We start from the raw sequence: 23,043 nt of genomic DNA, 5'->3' as shown, positions 1-23,043 counted from the left end.
TTCCACCAGAACAAAGTGGGTTTCCTTCCTAGAACTGAGAACCAGGGATCATTCATTCATCCTTCCAGAAAACAGCCACACCTACCAAGAAATTCCATTTTATGCCTAATGTGAAGGCTTATCCAAGCAGTCTCTCCACTTGGATTAAATTGCATTCAAAAAGTTCATTCGAGGCATAAAGTCAATGAACTTTTGCCTCACCCTTGGAGTACAAGTCACTGGAGACATCATGTCTAGGGTGTAGACACTGGCCTCTCTGGGCTATCCTTGGAAGCCTGTTTAACTCATGACTGACCTGAAATACAATAACAATAATATTTCTAACACTGCACTCAAACTCCACTCAAAACATTATTCCTAAGGGAAAATATATTTTAAATTCCATCTACAACAAGAAAACAAGCTCAATTTAACGCACTTACTCAATATCTGGTGATGGCAGCGGCTTCTATTTTATACACATTATTTTACTGTTAGTCTACCTACAACACCCCAAGATAGGTTATAACAACTGAAAAAAAAAAAAACCAAGGATTTATGGGTAGTACCTTCACAAAAATTTCATTTTCCATGTAAAAAACTTAAGTACTACCTATATTAAATTACCTAAACTGCCTTAAAAGAAAACTAAAATTAGAAAAACAAACAAAAGAAATGACCCTCCTTTGAAGAAGATGGGGAGAGTCAGCATTGTAAGCTGCTGTTTGACACCTTTTATTTTTCTGGTTATGTAGTATTTAACAAATTCAAGAGTCTAGATTAACATATTTGTTATGAAACATAATATTAAAATCAACACTCACATACCTACCACACCTAAGAAACCAACTGTTTGCAATAAAACCTGGCAACTCTCTGTGTGTTTCTTCCCCTATCTGAAGTTGAAAACTCTTCTTTCCATACTTGGTCATCAAAAATTTGAAAGCTCTTGGTCTAAAAAACAGCTTTAATACTAAATTACAGCAGGGTGTGGTGGCTTATGCCTAGGGTCTCAGTACTTGGAAGGCTAAAGTAGGTGAACTGCTACAAGTTCAAAGCCAGCCTGGGCTACATACCCTTTTCAAAAAACTAATATAATTAAGTGAGTAAATAAATAAATAAATAAATACCACGTGCCTTCTAAAATCAGAGTATAGAGGCAGTCAGAAGAAACAGAAAGTTGCTAGATTCAATCCTGAGGGAACTGGAAGCTAAATGGTAGGTCTAACAGAAACCACATGTCAATAGACCACTGTGAGCTACTACTTTCACCCCATGGATCCAGCCAGTCACTGAGAAGATTATATTAGATCTTCTTGACACAAGGTAAGGTCATGAGATGCAAGCTCTGAGAAGTCAACTCCGAATTATCCAAATTAAGGTATTATGAAGCCAAGATAAGCTGGTTCTCCCATGACAGAGCCTTGGACATATTAGACATAAAAAGACACAGGAAAGAGACATCTCAATTAACCATAATGATCTCTAATTCACATATCATGGAAAAGTGAACCAATGACCTGAGGGGAAAAACATAAAGAACACAACCTACTGATGAATGGCTTAATTTTGTTACAACTATATATTAAGCAATTTATATAACAGGAGAAAAAAATTAACATGTCATCTATGAAATTAAAGGACATGTGTCAAAGAAAGGACACATACAGCATGCAAGTGAATAAGTCAGTATGGATGGTTTAAGTGAAAACTACAAATTGAGAAGGGGATAGTGTAACATTTAGTACAAATTAAATGATAGCATAAACACGTACTCAGGAAGAGGGCCACAGAGAAGGTATGCTGAGCTAACAGAAAGCAAAGACACCTGAAGTCAAAGGCCAGCACATAGCAAAGTGGGCCCAGCTGTAGGAACAGAGTTCACAGGGTACGGAACTGGAATTGTCCTCATACAAGATCCTGTGTGCTTCATTCCACAACCACAGGGATGCACAGGGATACTATGAGATCCTAGAAGCTGGTCCCATGGCTTGGAATACTCTAAACCTTGACACTGGATGTCCTACAGATGCTTGAAGAGGTCTTCTAGGTCAACCTTACATCTCCTATGTAAATGCCTCATTTGATCTGGTGATCTCTAAGAGAAGATTGACCTTTCCCTGAAGGGCAAGACTGCAGCACAACTGCTGACAGGGAGGACGTTCTTGAAGGAAGGAAGCGCTAGGAAGTTATGTAGTTGGAGTGAAGGCTTGAGTAGAGGAATGCCTGGGATAAAGCTTAAATTCTGTGGCACTTACAAATCACCTCAGCAATGTAGAGAGGTTTCCTTCTGCTTCCTGTCTTGCTCCTGATAGACTCTGTCCTCTGCACTCAGAACAAGGCAGGAGGAGCACCTAACTGGACATCAAAGAGGAAACAGAGACAGCAGAACCAGATCATGTCCTCTAAAGGTCTGCTCAGAAACAGTACCCAGAATTCATGGCACTGCCCAAGAAAGTCTTCAACAGGGTTAGAAAGTCAAATCATCTGGTGGGGTGGAGGAAGGGCAAGAATCGTTCTAACGATAACAAAGCACCACAGAAGGAATGAAAAAGGCTGAAGTTAAGCTTTCTTCCCTCTTGCAATGATGAAAGAAGGGCATCTTGTTTTAAGAAGCAGGTCCTCTGTTTCCACGCAACTTGATGCTGCTCTCCATTTCCAGATGCCATCTTGCTATCTCCTCTCAACCACCCAAATGTGGACCCAAGACTTACCCAAAGCCCCAGTGGTGCCTAAACTAGTATTTCAAAGTGATTCATTTTTCATTTAATAATTTTCACAGTTTTATAGCTCTTTCCAAGAAGCTACACTAACTTTTATAATTTAGAAAAAGGCACTAATCAAATACCTAATTCAAATGTTCTCTGCCTCTGAAACCCTCCCTGATCTAGCCCGCTCCTCTTGCGACCCAGGTAATTTCTCTCCCCTGTGGTCTATACATTTAATACATCTTTTACAAAACCCACTACATTCAGTTTACAATTTTATTTTCTTTGTTAAGGCTTGATTACTAACCCCTGATATAGAATAAGCCTGTTTTATTTGTATTTGAATCTACTCTCAAACCTTATGATGCCCAAGTATCCAGCAAACTACTGATCGCTAATCTGAACATAACACAAGGCTGTAAAATGAACCTATCTGACACTATATACCTAGCAGCTCTCTAATCAGAAATTCATGTATACTTGGTATATTCAGAAACAACAGAAGGTCCATCCTGGGGAGTTGGTCATACAAACCATTTGCTTTATATATGAAATGTCTCTATTTATTGTTACTCCCATGTTTGCTTTCCATGACCGAAGACACCTCAATCCACCTGATAAAGCCATAGGGCAGTAATCCATAATCCAGGCAGGCCTCTGATTTTAACCATGATTTCCCCATGATTAGACAAGAATGAATTTTGTAATTTCAGTAATCCACAGTCTCAGTGTGACCTATAAATACATTTTAAGAGGAAATAAGAGAAATGATTATTTGAAGATTAAGCAAGTCTGATTCAGAGAATTGACACGAATGTTTTAAAATATTCAATTTTTTTTTAAAAAAGATTTGATAAAGTGTTTGAGAGCTAGGTGGGAAATATTTAAAATTTCAAACAACCACCACAATCTTAGCCCTGACTTAACAATTTCAGGCTTCAGTTCCTCCTTCTAAAGGGCAAGCTAAAGAAACTGAAAAAGAAACTGCTTCCAGAAGATACGCTGAGCCATGTGATCCAGATTCCAACTCTCTCTACTTCACAACCTATGGCTTTGATCAAGCTGGGAGGAACATTAAGCCATTCAGGTTGCATTTTCTCTCCAAATACTGTCACCAAGCAGCCAGAGGAGGCAAGGGACGCCAGGGGTCAGCCACAAAGCTGAGCTCACCTCTCAAGAACACCACTGCCACTCCTAAGGACAGAGGGGCTAAGTTCTAAACTGGTCTGAGCATTTACCTTCAATTCCAGAAGGCATGTAATCATGAGTATGCAAATTTTACCAAACAGGAGCAAAACGGAACCTTGCTTTTATCAACCAAACCAAACTGCTACTGTTACAGCCAAAGCAGGTAATTGAAGAATTGTGGCTCTAAAACCCTCTCACAACAGGAAGCCTGACATACTGGGTCTCAGAGCCAACTTGCATCCTGCAACTAGAGCCCATTGCTAATATCTAAGGACTACTAGCAAGTCAGATGCTAAACAATGATATTAATCATAATTAAATTATGGGAACATTTTTTAAAAATATACCAAGAAGACAATAAATACTTAAAACTCGTTACCAGATTATTTTCCCATTACCCAGGCTCCTGATGCTGTTTGTGACTACTGTCTCTGGTTCATAGAAAACCATCTACTCAGGAACCCTTGAGTACTGCAATTCCTCCTGACAGAGTCCCCTGCTGTCATTTAGCTGACTTTGCCACCTAAGGTGTCCATCACATCAGCACTTTTCACAGTAGCTGCTGTGCTTAAGCTGACTCTTTTGAGTTGGAATGAACATGTAAATCATGATACAAAGTATAAGGACAGAAAGCAACTACATTTACTGTGATCATGTAACGTACCAGTCATGGCACAGAGTATATGGACAGTCCTTCATGTCCTAAGAGGGAGTATCAAATCCTGTACACGGATGAATCCACTGAGCTGAATGCTAAAAGGCCCAAGAGCAAGTGAGATCTAAGAGTGCCTGGCTCAAATACATTTGATCTTTCTACTACCACATGCAGTACCAGTGTTATTATCACAATGAAATGAACATTGGCTGATCTATCTGTCTGAGAACAACCAAATATGAAGGGTATAGTGTTGTGTGACAATTTCTTCCAAGGCTCATTAAAAAGTTCTAAAGGGAGCTCTTTAAGAAAGTTCTAAAGGGACGCTCATTAAGACTCAGAAAGTAACCAAACAGAAGTCTTAGAAAGTCCTGGAAACAGAAAGTCATGCTCAAAGCCCCCTCTACCTCCCTGGGGTTGTATAAGCAGCAAGGACTGCTGAGGCGACTCAGACCAACCAAGATGCCTGAGTGAGACACTCTGCTAACTGCTGAGCTGCCTGCAAGTGATGCAGTGAACACCAGGCTTCCAGCTTTTGTGAGTTGTCACCTATCCTGGGTGGCTTTTGGCGATGCAGCTGCCTTTGAGCTGTCCATGCTCCTTTATACAACCTCTCACCCAGTCTCCTGTAAGTGACACCAATAAACGTACTGGTTCACCAAGTTGGACTTTGGTGGCATCTTTAGTTTGTCATGACTTCCCTATCTGGGGTGAAGAGATGTTTATGTCATATCTCCCCAGGACTAATGTCATAGGGAAGATTATAGACAATGGACCAAACCTTACTCATTCAGCAATTGGGTTCATAATTACTTCTAATATACTCACAAAGGCAACCTAAGAATTGGACTCTGGGAGCCCCAGAATCAAGAACATCTACATTTTTGATGAACTACTCCAAGTTTAATATGTTACCTGGTACCAGAAATTCTCTTGCAATTCATCACTTCTGATTATCCACTAAATTAAAAATAAGTCCTACCAAGAAATATTAATGCAAAAATTTCTCAAATTTTAGCATCATTTTTCTGAAGGATCTAGAGATTTACTTTTTAAAATATTTTCTCTTTTATGCATTTCAGTTATTTGATTGTGCTATCCTTTGCCATGACATCTTAATGACTGTTCACCCAGTTGTTAAAAGCATTCCAGAGATGGGGTTAGAGGTATGGCTCAGTGGTTAAGAGTACTGGCTGTTCTTGCAAAGGACCTGGGTTCAGTTACCAGCACGCACATGGCGTGGTAACAACCACCAGTTCCAGGGGATCCAACACCCTCTTCTGACCTCTGCAGGCATTGCACAACTCGGGTGCACTTACACACATATAGGCAATACTCTCATACACATAAAATAAAAATAATAAAATATATAAATAAATAAAATATTTTAAAAAGAATTCCAAAGAATTAACAAAAATGTACTTACAGATTGTTTCTTAAAAATTTCTTCTCATCTTGCTTCCTATAAACTACTAGCTTCTCCTGGTGTTGCAGTATGCTTCCATCACCTGCTATGAGAGGAAAGGATCTGATTAGTTCTATTATAAAGGTCATTTCTTACACCAGGTATGGTGGCACTAGCCTTTAATTCTGCTCTCTGGAGGCAGAGGCAGGCAGATTTCTATGAGATCCAAGTAAGCCTGGTCCTACACAGTGACTTCCAGGAAGGCTAGGGCTAGGAAGACCCTGTCAAAAAAACAAAAAACAACAACAACAACAAAAAAAAAAAACAACAAAAAAACCAAACAAAAAGCTATTTCTTGGTTTCTATTGTTAGTCTTTTCTTTTGATGTACCACCTTCTGACTGCCACAGAAACCTGTACTCATGTGCTAGAGAGAGGGAGAGAGAGAGAGAGAGAGAGAGAGAGAGAGAGAGAGAGAGAGAGGCATATGCTGACACATAAGTAAACAACAAATCTTATTAAAAAGGAGCACATGAAGATCAGTCCAAGAGGGAAAAAAAATTATAGCACAACTTGTATAGCTGGGGCTGGGATGGAGAACCCACAGGATACCTTCCATTGTGTTTTCAGCAGAGATTTCAGTTACCTCCAAAGGAGTAGTATAATCATAATCCACCTTCTCTTCCTTTCTCCTCTCCTCTCATAAACTATGAAAAAGCAAGTGACTAATTGCTTAGGAGCACCAGTGAACACTGGCTAGGGCTTAGCTACCAGATGGAGCCAGGCAATAAAGGCCATCCTCCAGCTCTCTGTAACTTATAAGCAGGACAAGGGCTGTCAGCTCTTCTTGGCTTTCTCTCTAGCTGTCCCTGGAGGGCTGCTATGGTGGGACCCCTGCTTCAGTTTCACAGAAGAAGGTACTGATTCCCATGAGAATTCTTGCTGTAGGTATAACTTGTTTAAAATTTACAGGATGGGATGGATGAAACAACTTGAACAAAGAATATCTACCAAAGGGTACCATACAGATTTTAAAAATCAAAAACAATGTTCCAAAATTCTATTGCTTACTAGCCAGGAGACCTTAGGAAAATCCATTCATCTCTGTCTAGCCTCCATTTCTTCCTTTCTAAAAGAGCATCAAATGTCCCCTACTATCTTATCTGTGTGGTAGTCACAATTAAGATGAAAGACATAATCATCATCCTTTGAGCCAACATTATTCCTGCAGCAAGGAAACCTAACAAACACTCAGTGATCAGAACAGCTTTACCGCCCATATGTTGAATTCACCAAATACTGGAGCTTTATATAAGTTCATGCATACAAGTACTTTCCTTTTTCTAAGAGGAAGTAGTTCATAACAATATTTTTCTTTTTAAAATCCTCTAACATTTAGGGTCAACACAAGGGTCAACACACTCTCCGATTTCCTCCTTTCACATAGGGTCATAATAAAAACACCCAACTTGTACCCAGCAGACTACAACTATGGGTCACTTTATGTGAAGAACATGTGGCTCCAAGTGGACAACACTGATAGAATAGGGACCCAAGATAATTTTTTACTGGAGACCCTATTGCTAATTTGGAGCAAAGAGATTAACAAAACCGGTAACGTGGCTTGATCTGGATACAGTGCCACAGCAGTCACCTGAAGACAGAAGCTTCAAGTTACTCAACCATAAGGGGTGCAGGGTGGATTAAGAAAGGAGGGAAGACAAATACCACAGAAATCAGTGCTCTTCCTAGGAAGAAAGAACTGGCCAGTAACAATAAACCAGGAAGGACCTCCCTTCAGGGAAGACCTGAAGCCCTGATCCCTAGGAGGGCATGCTCACGGGTTAGCTATGGCTTTGTATGCCTGGCCACTTCAAACGGAAGCTTTCTAAAAGCATAAGAAATACTGTAAGATTTTATATAGGTTTAAAATAAATAGGCTTGAAACACACCTAGCTATTTAGCAACAGTGTAATCTTTTCCAAGTAGTTTATTCCAGCCCAAGGCTCAGTTTCCAGGTCTGTAAAATTAGGACAATAATACCTACATTACAGAATAGTTTCATAATATGGAGATAATGTGTGCACAGTCATCATCACACAATACAATGTGACCACAAAAGGAAAGCACAACTATCATGCTACTAGTATAACTACAGCAGAGACAATTGAATTCAATGGTAGAAGTCCATTAAATTCAGACTCCCCATGGAAATGGTTTGGAGAGAGGTTCAGATCCTACTTTGACAGCAATGCAAAACTTTCCTAACACTTCTATCACAATGGGGTGTTAAACCGAAGCTGCCACCTTAGCTGGCTGCTTTTTCTGACATAAGCAAAAAGAAAGCCCCAGCTGCATACCTGCTGGCAGTCCTCATATCCTTTTTTGATGGTGAATTCTGGAGAGGGAATGAGCCATTTCCATCACAGATACTGCACTGCTGTGCACTCCACAGCATCTGTGGGCCATGCAGGCTATGCTGAGAAGGGCACATCTTGGAGGCTTCCTTTAGCATCACACTGCAGCTTCACTGAGGACAATGTGGATGAGGCAGGAGTATCAGGACTTTTTAAAGAAGGCACTCCTTGACCCCTTCCAAATCACCCCCTTTCAAACTCCCTCCAATGATGCTGACCATTCAGAATAAGTGGAGAGCTCTTTTCACCCTTCAGAACCACAGTGGACAGTGTGCATAGGGAAACCTGTCTCCCTGCAATGTAGACACCCCTGATGTATGGGGAAAAAAACAACCCTATTTACTGTAATGTAAAATATTTTAGTAGATTAGTTAAAAGGATTGAAATCACCGTCAGGGATGGTAATATGCCACTGCTGCGGTTAGCTGTTCCAAAGAATTACAGATGATTCCAACAGCAAATGAACTTCCCATTCACAGTGCCAAGCACTGGGAGAAGGAAAGGAGTTGTAAGATGTATGAAAGAACGCAGAGCAACGCAAGCACCACCAAATGTAAGCAATCATGTTAGGTGACCCACTTAAAAAGGATAATCTGGATGTATAAGTCCTGGTGAGACTATTATAAGCCCAGTACCCCTAACTATGCTTCTAATAGAGTGCTAAAATTCTACAGCAGTCATGTAAAAACCTAGCTACAAAGAATGAATCCTCTCTCTCTCTCTCTCTCTCTCTCTCTCTCTCTCTCTCTCTCTCTCTCGTGTGTGTGTGGTGCTGGGCATTGAACCAAGGGCATCACACGTGTAAGACAAGCATTATTCCACTGAGTTACACCTTCAGCCATTTGACTGTATACTATTCTCTGGGGCGAGGCTTCAGGTTATTCCCAGGAGGAACGAAAGTGGTCAGATTCAAAAGCAAAGAGCATTCTAAGGCTAAAGTACACGCAAGACTAGACAGGTTGGGAAAAGCTCTTATAGCCACAAGACAAGCTTATTTTAGATTTTTATCCTCTTCCTCCCAGGGAGCTAGCTCACTGAGAGAAGCTGGGGCTTCTACTGAGAAGGCAGTGTCCTGAGTCACTGAAGGCATGGGCTTTGTGGTCACCAGAACTGCATTACCCAAATGAGTCCCGAAGAACTTGAGTACCTTATTCAATTGCTCCATGCTTTCATTCTTCCATCTACAGAATGGAAGTGGTACCAGTACTACAGCAAGATGTAATTCTATAAATAAAGACAGAATGCCTATAAATAAAGCCCATGGCAACCAGCAAGTATTCACTAAGAGCTATGCTAGTTGAGAAAAAAACACAAAAAACTGCCTTCATCCTCAGTAGAGATAGTAACAGGATGAAATCTACAACACAATAACAAAAAGAAGTACTCACATGATCAGACATGATCCAGACCACTTCACCAGGAGACCAGAAATGGCTTGGAGTAGTACAGGGTTGCCCTTAATGATAAAGAGCTAACTGCCTGCTCTGCCTCTAAGCATGTGCCCCGTGAACAGCAGCAGCAGCAATTATAAGCTGTTGGCCAGGGAAAGTTTCAGAATATTAATAGCTTCCACACAGAAACAGAACTGAATGTCTTACAAGATTACTCAAGTCATAGTAAAATCTCGAGTTCAAACCTAGGCAACTCCAGGCCTTATTCTTACCTACTACACCAAACTATTCAATGGCAAGAGAAAGAACTGAAGATAAGACACAGGCCAAAGAAAAGCCAGAGATGAGCAAAAAACCACACCCCAAAGCTGACTGAAGAAGACAGTACCACAGAGCTGTGAGTAGGGCCAAAGAGTTAAAGTGCCATATCTGCTAATGGCACAAAACTAAAAGCAGTCAACACAGATTTCAAAAGAGATCCTGAAAGGAGGGTACTGTGAGTGTGATCTAGTTTTGGAACACAGTGCTTACACAGAGCACAGTGACCCCATAGCATGACAGCTACTTTCTGAGATTCTTTTATCTTTTCTTTCATTTCTTAAAGCAGGAAAGAAGAGGAAGAGGCTGTTAAGGTGGGTGAGGAGGAAGAGCGACGGTGAAAGCAGGCCCTAGCTAAGTACCAGAATGCACAGAGAGGAAGGAAGAAGAAATTTAAGTCCCAGTCAGTCAGATGTGGCAGACTGGAAAGTGGCCCCTTGAGCTCTATCACTTATGATTCATCCGTTAGGTAATCCCCTTCCCTTAAGAACGAACAAGCTCTGTGGCCTGCTTATAACCAACAGAACATTGCAGAAATGACAGGATGTGTGTGTTACATTACAGGAGGTTATAATATCCAGTCTGCTACAAGTTTCCCTTCCATGCTGATTCTGAAAAGTAGACTGGCTGTCATGTTATGCACTACCTAATGAGAGAGCCACAGGAAGGCGAACTCAACAAGAAACTAAGGAGCTTAGTCCAAGAGCCCTTAAGAAGATAAATTCTGCTAAGTACAGGAGATTGAGCTGAATCCTTCCCCAGCTGTGCTTCAGCTAGGACAGCAGCTGCCCTAATACCCCGACCGGCAGCTCTGTGACAAGAAAGGGAAAAAATAACACTGTAATCCATTTTAAAAGCAACACACAGTACCTTCAAAGTAAGCTGAGGTACACCTAAAATAGGCTGCTTTCCTTATGAATGATCTGCTTCTCTTGCATCAACATCTATTAGGTAGGGTAGAAAACAAAAGGGGGCTGGCAGAGAAACTTCTACATGCAGGTCTATCCTACTACTTAATGTATGCTGATTCCTAAGGTCATCGATTCATTCAATAGATATGTGGAGAGTGTCTATGATCTCAGAGCAATGCAGTAGGCACTGTACACAAGAAACTTGTCTGTATATAAGCAAACAATACTTGTTAACATTTGCAACAAAAGTAATCACATCTCAACAAACAACCGAAGGAGAAAGAAATATTTCAAGTATGTATATTGGGAGGCTATGAAGAATATAGACTAGAACTTTCTTTTCTCCTAGAAATATCTATATTTAAAAATAAACAGCAGTGTGCTTTTCTGTGTAATGATATTGCCAGTAAGGCAGTTGTGGGAGCAATCCAAACAAAGGGGGTCACATGCCTCCACAATCCCTGTTAGAGAATGCTCCCAATAGCAGAAAAGCAATAATAAACAAACAAATAAATAAATGCAGCCTTTCAACACTCTCCTTTCCCCACCACCATGAATAAAGAAAGAAGCATTTATCTCCTCCCATGGAACCAACGTTTCCTCTCAACAGAGACTTCAACGTTGTGGGCAATGTGTTAGCATCACCTGGGCATCACTGAACCCTCCCATATTTTAAATGTATCTGAAATGCACTGGCATAATATTCCTAAGTAGTGCTAGTATTTCTAAAGGCAAAAGTGGAACAGACTTCCACACGCTACATTAATTCTAAATGGTTCACGCGTACAATGTTCTTAAATCTTAACAGTACTGTGAGGCACACTGCTACTGCTATCCCTATTTTATAGGTAAGAAGGCTAAAATTGAGTTGCTGACAAGACAGATACAATTATTCAGCAAATATAACTGCATGAAGTGCCTGCCAAGTTAACGGATAGTCAATAAGCTGTTAGGGAAAGTTCTGTCCTACCCAGGCGCCATGCTCTTATTTGTGGAACTTGCCCTTAGCCAATATTTCAGTCTCCTCTCTGTGAGTTTAGGAGTGTACTCCAGGCTGCTCCCTTCCTCACAGTGTGGGGAATACTGGCCTCACTCAAGCATGAAATGCCAGAAACCCCCTGAGCCACCACCTTCCAACTAGCTTTATTTCCAAGTCTCAAATATGTGTCTATTCCCCATGGGTCTCAAAATTGGGTAAGAAAGGTGTTGTTTAACTCCTGCCACTCCAACCTCCAACAGGATTAGGCTTTACTGTATGGCTGGGTGGCAAAGTCTTTGTGAAAAAGGTTAAATACCTTTTTTTTTTTAACATAAAAGAAAACAAAACCTCAGAGATACAAAAACACCACCTACCTAGTCCAACAAGGCATATACATGGGGGATTGTGAACAAACCAGTTCCTCTAACTGAAATGCCTTAGCTCAGATCTGAGACTACTGTGTTTTGATTGCACTGTTTTTAATGCATGTACAGTGTTTTCTGCTCTGACAGAAACAAAAGGTTTAATTACAGAAAACAAAAACCTCTAATTTTCCTACCACCACTCCTCAACATGTAAGTAAAAACCTAGGATATCTTTGGATTGTATTGGATTAGAATGTCCAATTTTTAAATACTTTATTATTTTTATTTTATGTGTATGAGTATTGTCTGCATGTATGTGAGTGCACATGTGTCGTGCAATGCCACGGAGATCAGAAGAGGGCATTGGATTTCCCTGGAACTGCAGTTAAGGGCAGTTTGTAGCCACCATGTGGGTGCTGGGAATCAAACCCAGGTCCTCTGCAAGTGCAGTCAGTGCTCTTAACCTCTGAGCCATCTCTCCAGCCCCAGAATGTTGAATTTTAAACATTGCTTGAACTTGACTTTTTAAAAGACCATTAATTTCATGTGATTAGGACAGAATTTCTAGGAAATTCTGAAATGGCCCTAAACATACTTTACCATTTTGTTCTGTATATTTATGTAAACTAGTGTTTGTAGCACTGATGATGATGAAATGAAAATATCAATCAACTCAGAAAAATATTGAAGTTCTACATTTGCAGATCAAACATTCAGCCAAGATTTAATTCTTTGTATAAAATTAAAGAAGCATGTTCATCTCAATTAGTATGCAACATCTTTAATAAATGGTAAAGTTTGATGTATAGCAAGGAACTGTTTTAAAAGAAATATCTTTATATTATCAGTAGATACTTGATTTTTATGTGCTCACGTACTGAGCACTCATATGAAAATCTCTCATGTTCGAAAAGGGGTATCAAGCAGAAAAAGGTTAAGAGGCCCCTCTCCGACTCCCAGTCCAGTGCTCCAAGGTAAGCAGCTCTCAGTTCCTTCACCATGTGTCACCTGAAAACTCAGTCTCCTTTCCAGGGAAAGGAAATGCCCCTGGGCAACCTTTCCTGTTCCACTGCCCACTTTAAAATGGTGGGAAGCTTCCCAACAGCAGGATTATTCCCACAAACAGGCAAGAGCATGCCACCTTTAGTCTGGCAAAATCTGTGTTTTCACTCTCAATATGATACTTCTACCACTGAAAGCACAGTCACAAAATACTAGAGTAACTCAGGCACCTAGGACTACAAATGTCTTTAATTTCTAGATTTAGCGCTTGATATCTCCTATTGCCCTCAAAATGCTGTGTTTCTAGTTTTAAACATGCACTCTAAATACATGCTTTCATTCAATACTATTGATTTTTTTTGCTATAGAGATATTTTAATTCACAAAATTTGAGCTTTATGACTTCCTATTCAAACCATATTCAATAAGAATACTTTCTTTACTATTATCAGGGCAAAGTTTTCAGAACAACAAAAATCTAATCACATTTTTTCCATGGCAAATTCAAAAGTGAAGTTTACTTTTTCACAAATACATACAGGTGAAGAAAATCGACTAGCATGCTGAGCTGTGTGGAAATGAACAAATGACACACAGAGAAGCACTGAGATGCTTTCACTCTTCCAACAATCATGAAGCCAATAAGAAGTTTTCAGAAGAGCCAAAAGTTCTGAGAAGCACATAACCTAGGGCTCAACTTTAAGTAATTATTTTATTGAAGCCAAATTTTGTGCTTTTTCTCCTCTAGGCCACTATGAACCAAGAAATAATGGGGGGGGAATCTTTTGACTGTGATCAAAATTTAAATGAAAAAGAATCAGCAACAAAGACTGACAGAAATATACTGTGATATGACCTAACAGAGTCATCCCTAAATATCTATTAGCATAGCCTGGAGAAACTATCAGGAAAGGAGAGAAGAAAGGAAACAGGTTAACAATGACACAGAAGAGAGAGAACAGCCCAGAACAGAGGAACTACACGAGGTGGTTGGTATGGACTCTGACTAGGACAGAGGCAGAACAGAGTCATCTGTGAGGACCAGGCACACACTTTCAGTCTTCAGTTATTTTCTTCAAATTCTCAACTTTCACACATTATAGTTTAGAATAAGCACAGAGAATACTCAAATTGAATGGGCATGGTTGAGCTGCACTGAAATGGCATTAGCAAAAACAGGTAATGGGCTGGAATCAGTCTACAGACTGGTTCGCTGACCACTGGCATCCACAGGAAACCCACAGCTGGCATACTCAGTAGGCGACAAGACGCTACAGGCTGCCCTCAAAAGTCTGGCACACCACAGCCTTTTCACTGGCCACAAGTGCCCCGAGGAATGCTAGCCCCACAAGCTCCTAGACCCTGGGGAGTTCAGCACCACCAGGAACCAGCAGAGGGAAGGGATGCATTTGTTCAGTATTAGTTGATTCAAGTGTTCACATTCCGAAAACAAATTTGTACAACATGCTACTGTCTATGACTCACAATTGTTAAACTGTTTTATGACATATTTTACATGGATGGTTGTGGGACAAAAATCATACTAATGTTCCAAAGTAACTAAGGAAAGAAAACTGTCAGGAACAGAGACAAGTGAATGAATCTTGACTTCTGGCTTTGACAGGTCCTTTGCCCTGAAGACCCCTTACCTTTTCTCTCTGTTTCCCTCACCTAGCTCCTCATTTAAGTGTATCAATCTCTTCCTCCAAGAAATGTCTCTCAAGCATCCTAGATAAGGCCAAGGCACATACACACAGTTCTGTGACATGAACTTCACTACAGTCAGTATGCATGTAATTCTCTGTGTGGTATCTGCTTCCCTGTTAGAGGACAGACTTCTAGAAAGGTACACTGTTGAATGCCCAGGTACAAAACCAGCAAGCAGACATGGATTAAATAGAAAGCTCTGGTGCTTACACTGACTGCTTAGCAACGACATTTGATCTCACAGTACATTTTGAGGCTTTACTACCCACATCACCGGCAACATGATAAGGCCAGTGTGAGGAGGAAATTATCCCTAGACTTAAACAGTAAAAGCAAATCACCTGTTCTCAGGTTGGCTACAGTAGAAGCTACAAGGACATTTCTCCCATGCTCTGTCACTTAAAAAGAGCATGATTTTAGTTAATGATAAAACTTACATTTTCAAAGGGGAATAGAGACATTATTTCAGAAGACAGTCCGGCCAGAAATTTTCAAATTAAGCACAAACAACAATACGCCAAAGCAGGAAGCTAAGTTAACCACAAGAAAATCTTGCCTAAAAAAAGACCAAAGTAACAACAAAAAAAATACTCAAAAATGCTCTGAGAAAAGGAGAGCGGGGAAGGCTCAGTCAACTTAGAATTATCTATTCAGCAAAAGACAAATGAAGACATTTTTATATAAATAAAAACTGAGGAGCTTGCTGACCGGAGAACAGCACTGTGAACTACAGGGGGACATTCATTCGTGCAAAAGGCAGGGAACCCTGGAGATAAGAAATGTATATATAAAAAAGAAACGTTGTTTTCCACTATTTTTTCTTTGAAAAATACATAACTTTTATACTACAGTAAAAGCACAATACTGAATTCCTTAGTTTGTAATACACACAGTTGCAAAATTTAAGAGCACAGGCCAATACACAAAGAGGAGAAAACAACTGCTACCAGTTTCTTAAGGTTTGTACAAAATAGTACAATATGAATGCAAAGGAGAGTTTAGATTAAGATGAGTCTTATAATCTACAAAGATGCTACAAATAGAATAAGACAGAGATAAACCTCAAAACCCTAAAACCAAAACGTAATATTAAAGACTATTCAATTAAGCAAAAAGAAGAGGAAGAAAGATACAGATAAAAAAAGATATCTAAGAGATGAGACTAATAATAAAAGATGCTGAACTAAAGCTAATCATATGAATTACTACAGAAAATAAGAATAAACATGGTAACTAATAAATTGCCAAACTACAAAAAAAGCAATACTAACCTCTAACCATATCTACAGTGGATGCTTTTTAAATGGAGATACAGCCTGATAAGCAGGTGGAAAGGATACTCCAGCCTGACCTCAATACAAATCCTGACAAAGACAATAAAACTACGTATTTATATCATTCATAAAACATACCCAATTGAATACAATTCCAGCATAAGGGCAGAAGGCTAGGAGAGTGGATGAGAACAGAGGTTAAAAACAGACACACATGTGGCCAAGTGGCTTTTTGGTCCAGGGCCAAAGCAAGTCAATGGGTCTAGGGATAATCTGTTCAGCAAACTATGCAGGACCAGATAGGCATCAACCTGGAAAGAACCACTAATCCCGACCACTGCCTCATAACATAAGCAAAAATTAAAATGGTAACAGAACTAAGCATGAAAGCTAAATCTGTAAATTATTTACAGAAAAACAAACAAGTGTCTTTGCAGACATGAGGCTGGCAAGCAAAGCATTACGGATAAAAGAGAAAACTGATCATTGGATGCAATCAAGATGAAAATGTCTGCCTTCTGAAATATACAAAGAAAATGAAAAGTCAATCATCAACTACAAAATACTCAGCATGCATACATCTAACAGAGAATGGATATGCAGAATAAATTACTATGATTCAATAATAAAAAGTCACACAACCCAGTTTTTGAAATAACAAAAATTTACAGAGACACTTTATAAAGGATGACACATGGACAGACAGTAAGTGTTAAAAAAAAACATTTTTAACATCATTAGTCATCAAGGAATTCACAGGAAAACACAACAAAATAACACTGGTATCTACCAGTCTGCCAGAGCCATAAACACTGAAGGAAACAAGGGTAAAGAGAGCTTTGGAGTGCTGAAATTATTATATCTTGTTCAATACTGGTGAGCATGCTAAAATACAGAACCCTTTACAAAAGCTCTTTGAGAATTTCTTACAAAATTATACATTTCCTCAATGATGCATTTCGAAGTATCCAAAAGAAAAGACAACATATGTTTTACAGTGAGACTTGTAAAATTACACTCACAATATTCATAATACCCACAACCTACAGCCCACCCAAATGCACAGCAACAGATGAACAAATTCATCCAATGAACTACTACTTGGCACCAGAAAGGACCAATGTGACACAATCAACAACAAATATGAATTTGAAAAACATCAGTAGGTATGGTGGAAGAAGAGAGACACACAAGTACTCTATGTACCAGAGGTCCTGGAACAGTCTGAATCTGTCAAGAGAATCACAGTAGTGTTTGACTCTAGCTGGGGCAAATGACTGGAATGAGCACATGAAAATTTGGGGGCGGGGGTGATAGAAATGTTCTCTTTTGCTTGTTTTTGGTTTGTTCTGTTTTTTCGAGACAGTATCTTTCTATGTGGCCTCAGCTATTCTCAAATGCATCATTCTTCTTCACGAGCCTCCTGTGAGCTAGAGCCTCCTCTGAGTTACCATGCCCAGGGAAAGCATCCTCTATCTACAAAGAGATGTAGACTCCTGAACAGTCCACTTCAAAACAGAGAAAGAACCATGTGCTTGCTATCAAAGTCCTCTATGAACATTTGTTCCAAGAGAAAAATTAAAAACAACCTGTCCTTTATGAATCATTTAATTTTACTTAACCCATTAACATTTGTTTTTGCATGCACATGCATGTGTATGTGTGACTATTTGCACATGTGCGGGCACGCATGTGTCCACAGGTCCATGTGGAGGCCTGAGGCTGGCATGGCACTGAGAGCTTTCTTCCAGCTTACTCCAAGATCTTCTGACTCTACCTTCCCAGCACTGGAATTGTAGGCAGGCCTGCCTCACTCACCCAGCTTAATGTGGGTTGTGGGAATCCTCACATTTGTGCAGCAAGCACTTTATCTCCCCAAACTCCACCACTGACAATTTAAAGGCCACTTTTAACAACACGAGAGGAAAGGCATTCAAAAAGAAAGTAAAACATAAAGTATAACCCTAACTGTTCTAGTGTTCTCATTCAGAACTATTTTACATTTCTACTACAGCCCAGGTAGGGAGTGTACCAAAGTAGTAGTTAGGTGTAAAAAGGGCTAGGGATATAGCTCTGTGACAGTGTGCTTCCCTGGAGTGCACCAGTCCCTGTGTTCAGTCCCCAGCACTGAAGAAGAAAAAAAAGTACAAACAAATTTAGAGAAAATATATGATTTCTTTTCTCTCCCCAAATCATTTATTGTTTATAAATAATAATAATATACAATATTATTTATAAATAATAGGGAAAAGCAAATTGTTATGCCTTTTGAAGAATACAATAATTTTAATAAAAACTTAATTTAGTAACTGTTTTTACCAAACCATGTTTCTTAGCTCTAGGAAAATACCTTCTATTCTTTCTTCTTTATTTATTAATTGACATATAAAAATTGTATATAATTATGATGCTTGGATAAGCCTGTATATACACTGTGAATGGCATCAAGCAAATTAACATATGTATTGCCTTTCATACTTCTTTTGTTGTGGTGAGACTACTTAAAATCTACTCTCAGCAATTTTCAGTAATAAATTGTATTAACCACAGTCACCATTCTGAGTAACACTGCTCTTGCTCAATTCCTTTTAAAAGAAGATCATCATGTCCATAGCACAGGCGATTAGGCAATTGTATATTACCTACTTTCCCAAACCTGCCAAGCCCAGGGTCACAGTCAAGTCCACTATGACAGGTGCTTGTGCACAATAAACCCCAAAGCTGCCAGACTGTCTGTAGCACATGCCTCAAAGGGAGACAGGTTGAGTCTCATTCCTAGGAATCTGCATCTTGTCCTCAGCCTACTTCTAGTCCCACCACTGTACTCATTGCCATTATGTCAAAATCAACAAGGATCTCCAGCATTGTGAAAGCCAACAACCAGTTATCCTTTAGCAAGGCTTCCCAGCAGCAGGACACTGACCTCCCACTGCTTTCTGAAAGGGTGTTGTTTCCTGCCCTGAAGAACATTGACTGTCCCTTCTTTCCAGGACTTCTCATTCTCTTGGGGCTTTTCCTATTTTTTCCCCAAATGACCCCAAACCTGGCCCTATGTGTCACTATAACCCAGAGAACATAATATACCCTGAGTATATCCTAACAGAGATTGTGAACTTTAGGTGATGAAGATGTGTCCCCGTAGGCTCATCAACTGGAGTGTGTGTGCCAGAATGAATAGTTCACACAAAGGAAAGACTAGACCAAACTTTCAGCCTTCACACTAACTTTCCACTCATGCTCACAAATCAATCCTAGAGAGAAACACCACCAAAATATTAGCATTAAACTACCACCAAAATTCAGTAAATATGGCTGGGAGATGCCAAACAGCAAAGCTTTTTGGTCAGGATTCTAAGGATGAATATGAAGTTAATGGTAGTTAACATCAAAATCATAACACCATAAGCAACACATTCATTGGCAATTTTTTAATACAAAACAAATTTTAAAACATTTTTCCTTGACCCTGACCAAGAAAGCAAAGCAGCACATAGGGACTAAATCTACCCCAAACACACTGTCAGCCCTGGAGAGCAGAACCAGCCACCAGTCACTTCCTACTCAGCCCAGAAGGGATGGGAGAAGAGTAAGAGATACTGAGTACTGACCTCACCAAGAAGTCTCTGGGTTTAGTCCATGTGACATTTCCCTTAATCTAATGCTATTTTGTGTCTCATCACTCAGACTTCAGCACAATCTGACATCAACATCCCAGTGAATTACTTTCTCACAGGCTCTGCTTACAAAACACAAGAGGGAAAATCCCTGAACTAAATGGAAGAAAATGTACCATGTCCCCTGTGTCTGCCTCTGTCATGTACACGCCCTTCCAAAACAGTGTCAGTTCCCACAAAATTAAGTCTTCCAAATTTTCACATTTAAAATGAGAATAGAAGAAATTTTAAAGAAAAAAAGCAATTTATTTAAAGAAAAAGCAGAAATGATAGTTCCTGAATCCTTGAGAAGCTAGTTCTAATTCTGAGGTTCTGTTACTTGAGTGTAGAATCTAACCTTACCATACATCTGCTATCACATTTGTTCAAGAGCCTATACAGCTAAGTCTTCACTGTTTACACTATATAAAATATTTTCTAGGTGTTGGGAAACTTTCTAAGATGAAGAAAAAAACTCCTTTTAGAGCAACTTGAGGATGTGGAGGGATTTTTGACTACGGCAAATCTGACTTTGAGCTAGTTTGTCCTAAGTGTACCTTTGGATAAAACCTAGGTGTCCTATAGAACAGGAAAGTATCAGGCACTCTGTACTTGCAGATCCCTTACTTACAAGGGATCACTCCTGCCTAGGATGTTCTTGTCCCAGATGTGGCAGGCTCCCCCATCCTCACTCAGGCCCACAGCTGGACAGTCCCTTCTCACTGAGGAAGCCACTGGCTTGCCTACTTAGGAATGTGTGTGTACACACATGTGCACACAACACATATTACCTGCACTTCCTCCTCTCTCACTCACCAGGCCTTGCTCACCATTGAGCACATGTGTATTTTACTTATTAATTAGCTTATTATCTTTCTCCCACTAAAACAACTGGTCCAAATTTTTATTTTTCTTTCTTATTTTTCTTCCAGTCAATTTTGTTCACTGCTGTGTCTCAAGAAAGGCCTAAAAGAGGAAAGCAGCACTGAAAAGGAGCTGGATACAGCCAGGTGATGACGGTCCCCACTGTGCTCCTGAGTTTTCATTTGAGACTATGTAAATGCAGGCCTTGGCCTATAAAAAGAATTCCTTAAGAGTGGATATCACTTTAGAGAAGAAACTACATGAGAATTTTCATAGAAGTTTTTTTTTTCTTTTAATAATGAGAATAATGTCAGAAAGGACATAAGACAGTTAATTAGTCAAAATAAAAAGAGTGAAAGAAGAAATATTTGTCTTAAACCCATGGAAGTGAGGTCATTCTGGGTTAATGAACATTATAAGCAGAAATTTGCACTTTCTTTTGGGGATAAGGAGTTTGAGAAAGGAATGAGTTTGAAAACAAGAGCAGGGATTGGAAGTGACATCATTTGCCTGACCTTCATCTTCTAGCGACTAATTCCCCAACAGATGGATAAAACAGGTTAACTCAAGCAGTTTTACTCTAATTCATTCACTTTAACAGAAGAGAAAAGGAACAGAACTGATAATACCAAGACAATAAGCATCTCTTCAAAAGTTTTTCTTTGTTTTGTTTTGTTTTGTTTTGTTTTTTTTTCCTACATAGTTCAGGCTGGCTTTTTGAGACAGGGTTTCCCTATAGCCCCAGCTGTCCTGGAACTCACTATGTAGACAGGTACACTTCTGACTGTGTGGGTATTTGCAGGTAAATACATTCATAATTAGCATCTATCCACCAAACATTTAGAAGGAAAAGATTCTGTAAAGCATGAGTGTGATCTTTATTATAATTTCTTTCCAAAATTAATATAGGAAAAAATATGCATATAAAGTCAATGCAAAAAATGCCTAGCACATTTTAATGTAATATTAAAAGTAAAAAAAGAAGAATGCCCCCAAATTAAACTCCTTGCCTAGAGGCTGGGGATACAGTTCAGTGGTATAGCACTTGCCCAGCATGTACAAGCTGAGCTCCATCTTCAAACACCGAGAGCAGGGTTGGGGGTGGGGGGAGACTGCATTGTTTTTTGTCGTTTTGAGGCAGGGTCTCTCTGTAGTCACAGCTGGCCTGGAACTTACTATGTAGAGCAGGCTAGCTTCCATCTCACATAGATCTACCTGCCTCTGCATCCTAAGTCTGAGGACTAAAGGTGTGTGCCATCATGCTTGGCTAAGACTGCATTTTAAAAAGACTTACTTATATCTCCTTTGAATTAATGAAGTTCCCTTGTCAACTTAAATGTATCCAGCTTATTAAAGATAACTGTAAACAGGGCTGGAGAGATGGCTCAGCAGTTAAGAGCACTTGTTGCTCTTGCAGAGGAGCAACTGTTGACACCTCTGCATGGAAGGAGGAGGCAGGGAGAGTCACGGACCCTCACCTGAGCATCCACCTGCACCACCCAACCTGTGGTGGGCAGTCTGGCCCATACTGCAGGTGTTCTGGGTGGGGCTAGGGTACACAGAATGGGGAAGACTAAGGGAGGGGGCTCTATCTATGTGGCTATGGGGAAACCATTGTCCAAGCTGGGTGAAGACTTGCTGGTGTAACCTTAGGGAGGGGGCATCCACCATCTTGTAAGTAACCCCTCACCTACTGCTCCTAAGTAAACTCACTGGTTCCCCAAAGTGAACTTTGGTGGAACCTTACCTCAGTTTGTCATTGAGACCTTGGGAGGAAAAAGTGGACATTGTTTACATCTCCCCAGGGAAAGGAGTTTTAGCAACATACACAATCCATTTTTCTCCAGTGCTAATTCAAAATAAACATCACGTTAAAACACAAACATTTAGCTGGGTACAGTAACACACATGCTTATAATCCACTAAGTAAAGGTCAGGTTTGGGGCCAGAGTTCAAGGCCAGTCTGGGCAACACACAGAGACCCTGTCTCAAAACAAAAACATTTTTTCTTGACTACTGTAGAAAACTGTTATGCTGACACATTTTACAAAATCTAATCTTTCAAGCATAGCTACTCAAAAAAGTCATACTGAATAAGGTTTCTGTAATCCTCCAAATATTAATTTTAAAAATTTTAGGCACAGCAAGTCATGTTGCAAGCCCAAATGGTGTGTTGTATCTGTCATTCCTTTCATGGTAAATACTTAAAATGCACTGTTATTTTTTTA

The 23,043-nt window shown here is 39.8% G+C and overlaps 1 protein-coding gene across 20 annotated transcripts in view; it reads right to left on the bottom strand.

Moving 5' to 3' along the window:
- Sgms1 (sphingomyelin synthase 1) overlaps nucleotides 1-23,043 on the bottom strand; it is a 323,387-nt gene that overhangs the window by 103,094 nt on the left and 197,250 nt on the right. For 14 of the 20 annotated variants that reach the window (XM_029565796.1, XM_029565809.1, XM_029565801.1 and 11 more), the window contains one exon: nucleotides 5,957-6,038. The gene's annotated coding sequence lies outside the window, so the exon portion shown is untranslated. Of the gene's footprint in view, nucleotides 1-5,956; nucleotides 6,042-8,294; nucleotides 8,465-23,043 lie in introns of those variants that run through there. The other 6 variants (XM_029565807.1, XM_029565804.1, XM_008837859.3 and 3 more) reach the window with 4 other exon arrangements.

This window comes from Nannospalax galili, unplaced genomic scaffold (genome assembly GCF_000622305.1).
Source record: "Nannospalax galili isolate Female #2095 unplaced genomic scaffold, S.galili_v1.0 scaffold498, whole genome shotgun sequence".
Lineage (NCBI taxonomy): Eukaryota > Metazoa > Chordata > Mammalia > Rodentia > Spalacidae > Nannospalax > Nannospalax galili.
This window is presented reverse-complemented; position numbering and strand designations above follow the sequence as displayed.